The sequence below is a fragment of the Fringilla coelebs genome (genome assembly GCF_963513975.1).
Source record: "Fringilla coelebs genome assembly, chromosome: 1".
Lineage (NCBI taxonomy): Eukaryota > Metazoa > Chordata > Aves > Passeriformes > Fringillidae > Fringilla > Fringilla coelebs.
The window spans coordinates 58,956,504-58,970,643 of record NC_140028.1 but is presented as its reverse complement, the minus strand read 5'-3'; positions in this window follow the sequence as shown (position 1 = coordinate 58,970,643).

Sequence of the window (14,140 nt, the reverse complement as noted above, 5' to 3'; positions counted from 1 at the left end):
GAAGTGTGATGTCTGATTGGAGGTTTATTAATGTTTTTTTGTAGGTAGCCATTTTACTAATGAGTATTTACTCCCATTAAACTCTGACATACCCAGCAGCAAAGGACAACACTTTTGAACATCTCTGGAGGATGCTAAATGAGAAATTTGATGAATGAATATTTTCACATGTAGCAAACTCTGAAAAATATAAATGATACTCTTATGCTGACTTATAGCCAGCCATTAAAATATGGTTTAAGAATAGTATGGTCTGTGTGTGAACAGCCAAAGGCACAAAAACCTTTGTAGGTAAATGGGGAATGATGATTGCTTTTGCTGCAGAGTCTAGTAGTTCCATTCACACTGGTAGAAACCTCAGAAGGGAAGTGGCACAAAGAGTCACAGAGTCACTGAGCCCAACAGGGTCATTAGCTAAGTTGCTGTAGTACCCTGCTCTGGAGTGCTGAAGTAACACTTCAGAGGCAATGGAAATGGTACAGAATTTTTCTTCATTTGGTTACTGAAGTAGTGTAGGCACTAATATATGTATTTCAGGTTTTTTGTACTGCTGCCAAGTCTCAAGAAATTTTGAAGAGACCTTATGGGAAGTAGGAGAAGACAGCTCATGGAGATTATCAGGAAGGTTAGTTGTGGTTCATCTATCTTGATTTTTGTCCTCAGCTGTGGCACATTCTTGGAGAACAGACAAAGAATAAACACGGGTGGAGGACCAGGCAGCTTTCTATTAGAACCAACTGCACCAAAAAAATGAAAGGAAACACCACTGTCTTGTTCATATAAAATCCACTGACTTATGGTATCCTCTGAAACAGTAAGGGAGAACAATAGAACTCTCATGGGAGAAGAGATATGGAGAGCAATCAGTTGTCAGAATGTGAGACTTGAGCAAAGGCCAACAATTAGGAAGTTAACTATTACCAGATGACAGAATCATAGCATTGGAAGGGACCTTTAGAGATCATCTAGTCTAATCTCCCTGCCATGGGCACTGACATGGTCCACTCAGGTTGCTGAAAGCCCTGTCCAACCTGACCTTGAATGTTTCCAGGGGTAGGACATCTGCCACCTCTCTGGGCAACCTGTTCCAGTGTTTTATCACCCCCACAGCAAAGAACTTCCTTATATGTAGTCTAAATCTGCCCTTTTTTTAAAATTCATTACCTCCTGTTCTATCTCCATAGACCCTGCTAAAAATTTGTCTCTATCTTTCTAAATCCTTATTAAGCACTGAAAGGCTGCAATGAGGTCTCGCTAGAGCCTTTTCTTCTCCAGGATGAAGAGCCCCAACTCTCTCAGCACAGAGAGGTGTTCTTCACAGGAGAAGTGTTCAACCCCTCTGATCAGTTTTGTGGCTCCCCTCTGGACTCCAACAATTCCATGTCTTTCTTGTGCTGGGACTCCAGAGCTGGATGCAGTGTTCCAGGTGGGGTCTCACCAGAGAGGAACAAAGGAGCAGAATCACCTTCCTCGCCCTGCTGGCCACACTGCTTTGGATCAGCCCAGGGAATGTTGGTCTTCTGGGCTGATAGTGCCCATTGCTGGCCCATGCCCAGCTTTTTATCCATTTTTAAGCCTAAGTCCTTCTTCCTAGGGCTTCTCCCCATCCCTTCATCCCTCAGTCTCTATTGGTACCCCAATTCAGGTGTGATTATTAGTAAATTTGAAAGATACATTTATGTCTGGTAGTTGTGTACGCAAAGTAACTGCATTGACGTCCCCTATAAGTTTTTTCTTTTCTATTTTATTCTTATTTTGAAGATTCTGTCAGCAATTTAAATTCATGGAATTCTAAATGCATACTATTTAAGTTCACTTGGAAGTGGAGTGTTTTATTTCGGTAGGTCTCAATATAACTACTACAAGGTTGAATTTATCTGAGACTTACAAAGCAGTATGCATTTGAGGAGGAACTTAGCTGAGACTTAAAAAGCAGTCTGCATTTGAGGTGGAAGTTAGCTGAGACTCAAAAAGCAGTCTGCATTTGAAACATGCTCTGAATTTAGCTGATAGTAGTAGGCAAAAGGTGTTTAAGTTTCTTGTTCTCTATGGATCTTCTAATTTTGCCCATTCAAATTTTCCGTGTTATGGATGCTGTGGATGCCTAGTTTGAAGTTTACTCCAAAACAGGTTGTAGAAATATGCATCCTAGAATTCTAAAGAGTCACAAGTGCTATTGGCTCTTAAAGGGAAAATTAGCTTCAATACAAGCTAAGAATGTCTGTTTGAATCACTGCCAACACTTTGCTAAGTCAGAGATCTCTGCACTATACTTGATCATGGAGTGAAAATATGATGGCTTGCTATAGTATGGGCTGAGTGTGGTTTTCCAGTTTTTATTGAAATTGAGATGTAAGTGTGGTTATATCAGTGAAAGCTGATATAAGCTGTCATAAATATCAGTCTATCAGCTTAGCTCATTGTGTTCTACCTTTATTTATTATGCACAACTCAAAGCCTGTGTGTATGAATCTAAGGGAAACATTTTCTTAAATAGCCCTATTGTTCTTCAAATGTCTGTCAGCATTAATATTCCCTACTTCTAAGATCTTAAAAATTAAAAAGGATTTAGCTTGGCCCTTGTTTCTGTCCCATGCAACAAGTTCCAACAGCTTCATTAACCTTTGGAAGATGTTTATAAATTCTGACACAATTGCTATGGTCCCTTGCCCTATGTCTGAGTGTACTCTTAATGATGGTTAGCTCACTGCTTTATGCTCTGAATATTATCTAAGTTCTGCTGTCCAGGACTGAAAATAAAGAAATATTATTTACTTCTGATAGATAGTTAAAACAGTCCCCTACACAGCATCTCTTCCCCCATCTTGACTGGGGAGAGGTGTGTGCAAACCTGGCCTCAGCAGAGGAGCCTGTGGTCTACAGATTCCCCCACCTTGAACCCAGCGGGGGATGATATTCAGGACAGCTGCTGGGTGTGGCTTTCTTGTGAATACTTTCCTCTCCCTCAGCCTTGTTTACTTCTCTCCAGACCTGAGATAATTGGACAATAGTGTCACTTTTATCTTATCTCAAGTACCCTTAGGTGGCTTAATTCACAGTCCAAAGTTCCAAAAAGGAAGCAGATCCAGGCAAGGGTGGTCTTTGGTGGTGGCAGCTTTTTTATAAAGTTTTGTCATAATGGGCAAAAAGTCCTTTATGACAATGTCTGAGTGATTAATCATAACGTTTCAGTCTCTCAGAGTAGGTTGTTCAAGTTGCTTTAATGTGTTATAGAATCCAGAGAACAGGGAGGAGCAGCCATTAGCCCATGGGTGATTTCTAGCCCAAAATGTTTGGCTCAGCTTGTTTCTGCTGCTTTTCCCTGTTGCTCCAAATAAGTCTCAGGAGCAAGTCACGAATGTAGCTTCCAACATTCCTGGTGCACCCATGGTTCCTCTTCATGGTATGATGCACACATTTACTGTGTTGAGGCTTTTCCTATGCCAGCTGGGCCCTCAGGCAAGAGAACAACTGGGGTGGCTGTTGCCGTGTCCTGGCAGCAGAGGAGATCTGCTCTTTGTGAGCAAAATCTTCACGAGCATCTGTAGTGCAATAGGGTCTGCACACAGATGGGGGGCACTGCCCCTTTGGTCATGGTAACAAACTCTGAAGTAAACTGCAGACTGTCCTAGTTAGACTTGATGCATAGGTATGGCTTCAGAGCAAGTGTTCTTCATTTATCAGCAGCTTTATCTTGTTCTTTTCTCTTTCTCAACCACCTGCCTACACTGACATCTGCACCTCAGCTTTTTTCCTTCATGCTGTTTCACTGATGCTCACCCAGTGGGAGTCTTTATACTCCTAAGATTGCACAGTCTTCTACTTCTATTTTTTTATATCATGTATGCAGTTGAAATTATGTTTTTGGGTTGAAATTAGTATTTATGTGTGAGCTTTGAGGAAGACACCTGTAAAACTGGTGTTTTGTAGAGGATTTGTAGAGGATTGATTTCATTATAATTTGGAGGGCTTTCGTGTCCACACTGAAACTAGTTTAGAATTCTTTTATAGTGAATAGAGAGAAAAGAGCACTTCAGAATTAATTTTTTATTTTAGATAAACATTATAGACAGTATTTTATTTTTTTCTATTTGTAGGAATTGGGTAATGAAAGGCAAAAATGTCTCCAATGTATCCTATTATATATGTCCTTCTAGTACCTAGCTGATCTCTGTTCTTTTATACTTTATGAGTCAAGTCTCACTGAATAAAATCATACCTTTGAATTCTCTAGTGTACAATTAAATTGTTAATTAAATGTTATCTGTTACACATGTTTATCAACTGTGCTGCTGCATACTTTTATGTAAATAGCAGTAGCTATCCATCTTGGTTTGCTTTATCTGATGTGTTTTCATCCTCTATTTGTATTTTATTAAAAATACTTAATCTAAGCAGTTTAAATTACTCATTGGACATGAATAAATCATTAACGTGGTTTTACAGTCTTTAATTGCAAGTCCTATAATTGTAGCTGCAGAGAGAACTGTTTAATTAAGAAATGTAAAGTTAAGTGCCATGTCACTGATTTAATCCGCTCCTCCTCCCCCTGTTATTTCAGGAAAAGTTTTCTTTCTGGCACTATTTATCCCTAAACCTGGAGTAAGGAGCTAAATCAATGCAATTACTAATGGAATAAAGTACTATCAGCATGAGTAAAAATGGAAAAGTCTGTCTAACTAAACTGCAAGTTTTTCCACTTGTTATATTCAATAGCTCATCAAGACTTTGGCTGCTTTTCAAACTTACTCAAATACACAATGTCACTGGATAAGCATTAAAAGAACAAGAGGTTCCTCTATTTTTCATATGTCTGATCCTGAGAAATATAAAGAGCACAGAAGCTAATGACAATGTTAGACTTCAATTATTGAGGGAAAACAGCCTGACAGGTCACAGCAAGCCTGAGTGGCACTGTAAAGCCACACTGACAGTTAGGCTTTTGTTTCAGAAGGTGGAGGAGGTACAGACTGCGACTATTTTAGGTTGTATTCTCAATCCACAGGGAGAATGAAGGGAGAAGTTAAAGTGACCTATCAAGGTGTTGGAAGGGTTTCTGAAATGACAGTGTTCACAACCCCACAGAAAGGAAGAGTGTGGCAGAGTAAAACTAATAAACTTGGGAAAATCAGTCTTTTGGAAATGACAGGCAGAGTCTCCTGGGAAAAATGGCTAAGTAATAAAGTTCTCTCTTCATACCTTCTCTAAATAGGTTATGAGAAAATGGAACATGTTAAAAAACCAGTGGCAATCTATACTAGTGCAGAAGTAGGGATATGAAAGCATATGGAGAGGGTTTTTTTTATTTTGGATTTGTTTTGTTCTCTTTTATTTTGTGGCTTTTCTGGTTGGTTGTTTGGTTTTCATTTGGGTCTTTGCAATACTTCTGAAGTGCTTCCTGTGGTCCTCATTTATTGATTATACTTTCAATATATTTTGTGTAGTTTTTTTGAGTTTGTGGCCATTTAACCTTCTTCCATTGCTTCTCAAATTTAATCAGTAATGACTGAGAAGTTACTTTACTTTTTGTGTACTCAATATTTTTTCTGTGTCTGGATTGTATCTGAGGAGCAGAAGAAGGGCTAAAGACAATAAAAAAGGAATAGTATGAGTGAATACATAATGCAGAGAAGCAAACTAGCATGTGAACTGCCTAATTGGCAAAAAAGATGAAAAGATTCATGGAAAAATTAGAGAAATAAATGAAAGCATCCATCACTCTTCAAACAAATGATAGTATTTGTTTTGGAAGACTAAAGATACATTGTAATTAGATTTCTAATGCATAAATTTTTAATACAGGCAGAGAAAGAACAGTTTTGAGATTCTTTTATTAACTTGGCAGTTTTTAATTAGGAAACTGTAATGTCTTTTTATCTTCAAGGGCTTAAAAATAAAAAAAGAGACATTTTTTGAATCATTAATTACTTTGGAGAAATGATGGAGGACAGGTTAAGTCCTAGGGGACTGAAGAAGAATAAACAGTATCTAGAAAATGTAGTTTAGAATGAAGAAAAAATGAGCAGAATGTGCAGTGCTAGGGAAGAAAAAACATTCTCTAAATGAATTATGAAACCATTTATAAAACCTAGAGGATAATGAAATAAGAAGAAAACAACTAGATGAATTTGACGAGAGCAGTGTGTCAAAAAATCTGTTTACTTTCTTCAGTGGAAAATGCTCATCTAGTGGATAAAGAAACAGAGCAGCCTGAGTCATTTTGCCCTGTAAAATGCTGATATTATTCTGATATTATGTGATATGAGCAAAATGACCAGTGACATTGCCCAGGTGAAACTGCTGATGAGTACAAGTGCAAGTGGCTCATCCCCTGTCCCAACCCCACATTCTGTGGTTTTCTCTCAAATTGAAAGGGCCTTCCTTGGCACAGCTCTATCTAATGCTTAAAATTTAGGTTTGTTGTTCGAATGCAGCATGTAGTTAGAACATCTCTGGATGTAACTGTGTAGGGTATATATTAAATATGACAGAAAAACACCAGAATAAACTTTGAGAAATGATGAACCAGCTAATCACTGGTACTGCAGTGGAGGATTGCAGCAGATGGTCAGCCACATGTCTAGAAAAACGAAAAGGTCACATAAACTTTTTTCCTTTTCTTGTAGGAGTAAAATCACAGGTATTATATTAAAATGAAGTAGCAGGAGTTTTACTTGTAACACATGGGAGTTAATTATTATTCTCTGATGTGAATAAAACTCTCAGCTGGAGCAGTGTGTGAAGCTCTAAGTATCATTCTGAATGAATGCATAGCTAAAGTGAAGGATATCCAGAAGAAAAGAAATCTATCAGGGAAACAGTGAAAATGATGAAAGAATTCCACTCTGGCAAGTTTAAAAACAGATGTTAACTTTTGCAAGGTATGCAAATCCCTAATAAAAATATGGGAATTGCTTCCCCACACCCCAGTAGTATTAGGAGAAAATAGAAATAATCTGTAGATGTTGCTGACAAAAGAGGAAACCACTTTTAAATGGTGAGGCCCATAAACCAATGAGTTTATGGAATAGCCTACCAAGGAAGAGTGCCAAACTTCCTTCAGTTCATGCTGTATAGAGTAAAAAATATTGGTATTGGTCAGAGATGATCTGCATGAGTTTCCTTTCCTACTGAAGGCCAGACTTGTGGATCTTGAGGCCTCTTCCAGCCCTGCCTTAGTTTTTCCTTATTCAGAGGGAGTTTCTTCCCTTTCAGGATAAATTCTCCTTTTAAAGCTACTGATAGAACACTTATAAGGAGAACAGTATGTTCAGTAATTCAGAACACACAATGACTTGTGTGGGATGCCTGCAGGTACATTGTCATTGTAGTCAGTATTTATGCAGGAAAATAACTCGTGTTATCGTGTTCCTTGGTGTAAGATAACCAGCTATGTAATTTAACCTAAATATTAAAGGGAGATAAATATCAACAGAATATGCAGTGGGAAATGGATTTGAATTTAACTTTTTCTCTCCATTATTATTGCCATGCAAAGTATGCATGAAAATTTGGTAGAATGTTGCCATGTGTATTTTGCTATCTACTGATGATATTGCGTATTTCTGCCTGAAAGAAATAGAACTTAAGTTTATTAAATGGTGTAGCTACTATGTATTGCATAATTTGAGTATAAATTTCTGCTATAGCAGTCTTTAATGAAAACTAATATTTCAGGGATCTATTGTACCAGCCTGCTAGAAATAACTCCTAAAATATTGGGCTATATGCAATTAACTTTTTCCCCCCTTGATATTCCAACTGATTTGGAGTGTACTGATTTCAAACAAAAACAAAAAACCCAAATGACAACAAAAAAACCCCAAAAAATCAGACCAAAACAATGCAATCTCTTTGTGGAGATTCTGGTAGTTCTGGGAGCTAACGGTGTTTAAACTAGCTAGGGAAATACCAGAGAATTACACAGGATTAAAAAAACCTTTAAGTACATATTAAAGTTTCAAATATGTCTACAGTTCCTGAAACAAATTGAAGAGCTGCATTTTCTGTCAATGTGGTGGATTTATATAGGAGATAATATTTTAGACAACTATTGCAAATGCTAGTATTACATGTTTCTCTTAGAGGAAGAAACTTAGAGGTATTGGGAAGTTTTCATATTAATAAACCAGGCTATGATTGCTTACATATTTACATTTTATATCACTTTACCACTAGGACCTGTAAATATTGTCTCTGTTTCTACAGAGACAGAAAATAAGAAAACTCTCTTTGAAGGTGATTTCTTGTTAACCATTATTTTTCAAAATGCTCTTTCCAGATGAATTCATACTATTTCAGCCTGAGGCTGCCAAATCCACTTGGAGATATCCACCTTTTAGGGTCAGTTGCGAAGTGTAAATCAATGAGAACTCAGTCAAGTTAATATATCTTCTACTTCCCTTTGACTCATCAGCTTCAGGAGAAAAAAGAGGAAAAACATTTTCTCCTTTGAATTCTGAAGCAGTATCCTCTCCAAATTATCCCAAAAGCCTAAGATTCGGGCCATCAGTCAACATTTCAACCGTGACTTGTCTCTTGGGAACACTTTATTGCAAATGGGATTAAGGCTATTTTCCTCTTTAAAACTGTATACCTAGTGATCCAGGGTATATATTTCAGTTTCAGCATGGTCTGAAGCACCCATATGTGCAGTCCCACAGCTACAGCTTGCCCACTAGTAGATTGAGGTAAGGAGCTTAATAATGGAACTACACTCCTGTGTCACATAGCTGATAGAAGCTCTTATAGAAAGAGGGAGAACCCAATGGGATGCAAAATTTACTTGTACTAAATGTTGTAGGGGAGTGGCTTCCATTTAGCCTCTTTTCTTTTTGCTCTGCAGCAGTTTGTGGCCCAGTGCCTCAACACTCTCAAGGTCCTGTCCAAAGTGTGTGGAGTAGGAGGCTTCGTACCCTTAAACAATACACATATAAGAGGACTCCACTCCTTTGTGGAGTCCTCATGCTGGTAGTGCCATCCTTGGGAACTGATGATGGAGGTGCTGGTGAATGATGGTTTTCCAATGGTTTTTTGATGGTTCTAGTTGTAAAAACTTCAGAAAAAGCAAACTGGTTTTAACCTGGAGAGGTGCAAGATGCACAATCTTCTTCCTGGTAATGGGGACGTAATTCGTTACTATACTTAAATATTTGACCCCTAGTTTGTTTCATCTAGTGTGTTTTGTTTCTTTTTTAAATTTTCTTGTCTCACAGAAGTAGTTCAGGAAGCTGATTTCTAGTTTCCCTGGTCTAATTATAAGATTTCAGTACTTTGAAATTTTCCTCCACTTTACATAATTCTGTTACTGATGTCTGTATGTCCTTTTCAGACTTCATTTCTCTATAACCACAGCTTTAGAGGATTGATTAATATTCAAGTCTTTAAGACTTTCTTAATCCATAATTGTTCTGCATATTTCCCTACAATGCTATCTTTATATTTTTCATTTTCCTTTATTTGTCATTGATTTCAAGCTTCTGATGTTAATTTTGGATCTTGGTTCTAAGCTCCAAAGCAGCTAGTGTGTTGGCCAAAGATATGAGGAAATTAATTTTGATTCTAAAGATGCCCAAAAGTTGGTCTTTTGGGGGACATATATTTACAGGTGTTTTTCAAGAGGCTACTCCAGTACCCAGGCATCTCACATCATTATGTGATGCAAGTTTTTTTTGGTCCCATCAAAATCTTGCACTGCGAAAGAAGAGTTTACTTAAATGCAGGTTCAAAAATACACCTACCCACCCTGTCCTGCTTTCCAAATTCTGTTATTTGCAACCCATTTTCAGGGAAATTTTCTGAACAATTGCAACTGGAGTTGCAATTGTATCTGTGAAACAGACCCAGCCAGTATCCTGCAACAAGGCATCCATTCAGCACCAGGGCATCACATAAAAGGTTTTACCTAAACTGAGAAGCAGAGGAGTTAATTACGGAATATCTTTGTCATTAGATGTAGATTCACCACTATTTTAGAGCTGTAAATTTGTTAAAAACCTTGCATTCAGACCTTCGCTGAAGTTTGAACCTGTCTTTCAGCCTGATAGTATTGAAATCAGCCACAGGGGTTGATCAAGGAAAAAAAATATCCTGCATAATATTTGCACAGAGGAATGATATCTACCATGTAAACAACCATTTGGAATTTTTTTTCATTGCAGTATAAGAGCTGTGCCAGAAGTTATTGGGCAGCCGTCTTTGCTTTTCTGAAACTGTGGCATATCTGTGTAAATGGCTGACTGAGTCCTGACTTTTACAGAGACTCTATAAATGGTAGAAATCTTTTCTCTAAGTGTTCATATTTGAGACTGTTTTAGCCGTATTCAGAGTTGGACTTATTTCTCGTTGTGCTGTTTCAGTTAATATTACAAACTTTTGTAAACAAAGTTTTGGTTAGTTTTGCTTCAGACTTCCTATTGTATCTTTTGTATTTGCTCCAAGGGTACAAAGATTTGGAAAGTGCCAGTGCCTGTGGAAGCGTATTGGTTTAAATTGCTGTCTCTGGATTTGTGCCTCGATAGATTGCTTTCATTAAAATATCTTTTTTATGTGTTTAAGATGGTGAAGACTTTGGGCCAGGCAGTCTCTTTGGAGATGACTGTGCTCCTTTTGTGTGGAGTAGGCTGGAGAAGGAGGAAGAGAGAAGAAACATTTGGGTAGTGGTTTTGGTAGCTGTGGGCTGATTCCTGGATGTGAATTGTGGATGTGTGTCTCCATAATTTTTGACCCCTGAGAATCTTTATGCAGCACTGCTGACAAACTCTTGTTTCTCTTGGTGTCTTGTGCCATCCTCTCCAATGGCTGTGGTCTCTCCTTTCTCTTGCAGTGTCCTTTGTTTTCCCACTCTGGGTGTTATTGAGAAATCATGTGTAGATAGATGTTCTGGGATCTTCATGATGGGCTGTGTCATCCAAAATTTTCATCCTTTTATCCCTTTCTCTTCTTGTTCCTTCTGGGGCCTCCACACCCATGCACTCTTCCTTCCTAGCAATTTTGACATAACGATTACAAACACCTGTGGAGAAAAAGAAGAAATTGTTGATTTGCCATGTTTTGGTCCATGAACCATGCAGAGAAAGATTGGTAGAGGTACAGCAAAAGGAAAATTGAAATTGCTGGGAGAGATTAAGAATTTCTCTGAAATTCTTAATTCAACAGCCATAAAAGGAGCTGCAGACAGTCCTTAAGCTGTTGGATGTACCAGGCCCTTAGAGACAGCTTTCTTTGCTGTGCTTTTAGCAGTGCTCTTCCATCATCAGAGAGTGTAGAGAGAGATACATGCAACTAACACTCCGTGGGAGCAGAGAACTGCCTAGAGCTGGTGCAAACACAGAAAGCAGCTGCCAGAAGCCTCCTCTCTGTCTGTGACCATAAGGTATCAGGGAATAGGAGTGTTTTGTCTTCTTAGCCTACAAATGCTTCAAATTGGAAGACAGTAGGTCTAGTGTTAGAACTTCCTCTCTTCCTCTCGTCTTAAGACTCACTTTTCAGGAAAGCAGAAACTGAGTTTCATAAATATAAAATGAGAAAAAAAGGTTACTGTCAGCTCAGATGTGTTGCAGTGGTTAATGGCACTATAGAGCTCTAGTGCTGACTTCCTCTCGAAAAACACTGCTGCTTTTGTCAGTTGTGCTTCTGCACTCAGCCTTTTCCTCAAAAAGGCCAGAATGTAGAGAAGGATAAAATTAGTAATAATAAAATAAATTCATTTTTAAAATGCTGAAAGAAGAAAAAAAAAGAGTGAGCTGTCAATAGAGAAGAAATACCAAAACTAGAGAAGGAAGATTGTGGGTAAGTCATAAAAGAGAAAAGAAATGTAATGGTGAAGTCAGAAAAGATAGGAAGACTGATATTACAAAAACAAAGATAAAAGCAAGTGGATCATGTAGTAACTAATCAATGAAAGCATTATAAAGTATAATGCAAAGATATTGTGACAATGAGGAGCAACAGCCCATAACAGCTCTAACTGCACAGGGTGGCAGAGATACTTGTCAGGCTCTGAAAGCATTACAGCTTCATCAGCCAGCGTGTGCCTGGGTGAATTGACACAAGTGTGGAGTGGTGCCGAGGCAGCTGCAGGGCTCCCAGCACTGGGGCAGGCAAACTGGCAGATGGAGTGTCTGCAGCATGCTTCGAGTCGCACCTGAGAGCAGAGGCCAAGGCTGCCTGACCCAACCTAATGCAAATTGAAACAAGAAGACTTGGAAATTACCTTTTTGAAGGGTTTTAGGTGATTAGGAGGAAGAATGGAAGAGGAAGAAAAGAAAAGGGGAGAAAGGGAATAGATAGCTAGGGGTTTTAGTCCCAAGAAAAAAATAAAAAAAAATGGTGTGTCCCACATATTAACCCCATCAGATGTCACCTTCCTGTCATTTTTTCCAGTTTACACTAAATGTTTGAAGCTGCATACTTGTGAAGGTTTTTGGAGTAAAAAGTAGTGCAAAGGGTATGGGAAATATTTTGCCTGGAAATGCTCACAGCGGCTCTGTTCTTCCTTCTGTGTGATATAAACAATTGTTGCTATTTTCAAGCTTGTATCATTCTTATGTCTGTTAGAAAGGACCATGAGGTTTTTTTTCTTTTTGTATTTTTAAAGTCCTTGTAGCATTGGAGGTTACTTGGGACTGCTTACCCTGTCTTTTAGAGAGTGGAATCAAGACAAAGGGAAATAGATGGTTTGCTCAAGTGCAGGGGAGATGTGTTCCATGTAAAATATTTCATTCCAAACCTCCATGGTCTTACTCTGCCGTCTCCCCAGTGGAGATCCACATGAGCAGTCCTCTCACTAATTTACCAACACAGGAATAAATAAATCACAGATAATTCCTGCTCTTGTGGCACAAACTCAATATCCTGCCTATTACAGGGATTCTGTGACTTTCTCCTGCATTTGGATGACTGCTGTAGAGGAATGAAGTATAGTCCAAGATAAATGCCACAGTGCATGGAAATTTATGTGGCAGAATGAACTCAGTTAGCAATGTATTTCTGGTGCTGTATTAAATATTAAAGTGAGTGAAATTGCTGCATACAGTTTGGACTGTCATGCATTTTAATGTTGAATTCAGAAAGCCTCCTTTTTAAAGTTTATTCTGTTCATCTTGGAGAAATAAAAGACAAAATCAAACGCTGACCTGCTACAGAATTTTAGATAATTGCTTGATTCAGAGTTTCTTTCAATTCTGTTGAGAAGAACTTGTCTTCTGAGCTGCAATTAAAAAAGATTTTTTTTCCACTGAAGCCTCAGTCTAGGTGAGCTGATAAAAGTTGAGATGTCTTTTTTTTTATTATTACTTTTTTTTTTTGTATTTTTCACTTTTAATTCATAGTTAGCTTATTTTTTCCCATGATAGGTGCTTTCAGAAATTTCTGTAAATCACTCCAAGTGCTTTTAAATAAAGGAATAGAGTGTTCCAGGATTGTATGTGAAATATGGAGTATTGTAATTGTAATAATTCAACAGGTGATTGAAAAGTATTGAAATATAAAAAACATATTATCTTTAAATGTGGAGAAAATTAAGTTGAATGTTCATGAAAGAATGGCAAAAATCACTTTCTTTCAAGATGAATATTTACTGGAAAATAAAAATTATGATACATATGTATGAGGCATTTGAAAGAATGCTGCTTTGGTTATAGTACCAAACAGATAAAATTTGAGGAATATTAAATGACATCTGTAAACCTTGAGCTGATTTATAATCCAACCCCTGTATACTAAATGAGGTGGGGATGCAGAGGAAATTATGTGTAAGTTCATGTCTGAAGACTGCTTGACACTGTCTATCCAGGAGGTAGAATATCTGGAAAAGTATGAGGAATTCTGAAAAGAAAAGAATAAGTGTTTTAAGTTCAATTTTGCAATACGTATCTGAAGTTTTAAGAGCCTATCATGAGACCAAAGCTCAAGTTTTCAATCTATTCTTTTTCTGGTTGGGAACTTGGTGAGTATGACAACAAACAATTACAGCCAAGAAAACTAATATAGAAAGCCTTTTCAGTGGGAGCTCTACTGTATTTCCTCCATCACTGTTCTTAGCATTAATCTGTTCCTGACTTACAGTTCTGTCTCACTGTTTCACTTTAGAGACCGGTGCCTTAACTATAAACTGCTTGTGGAAAACAAATATCCACTG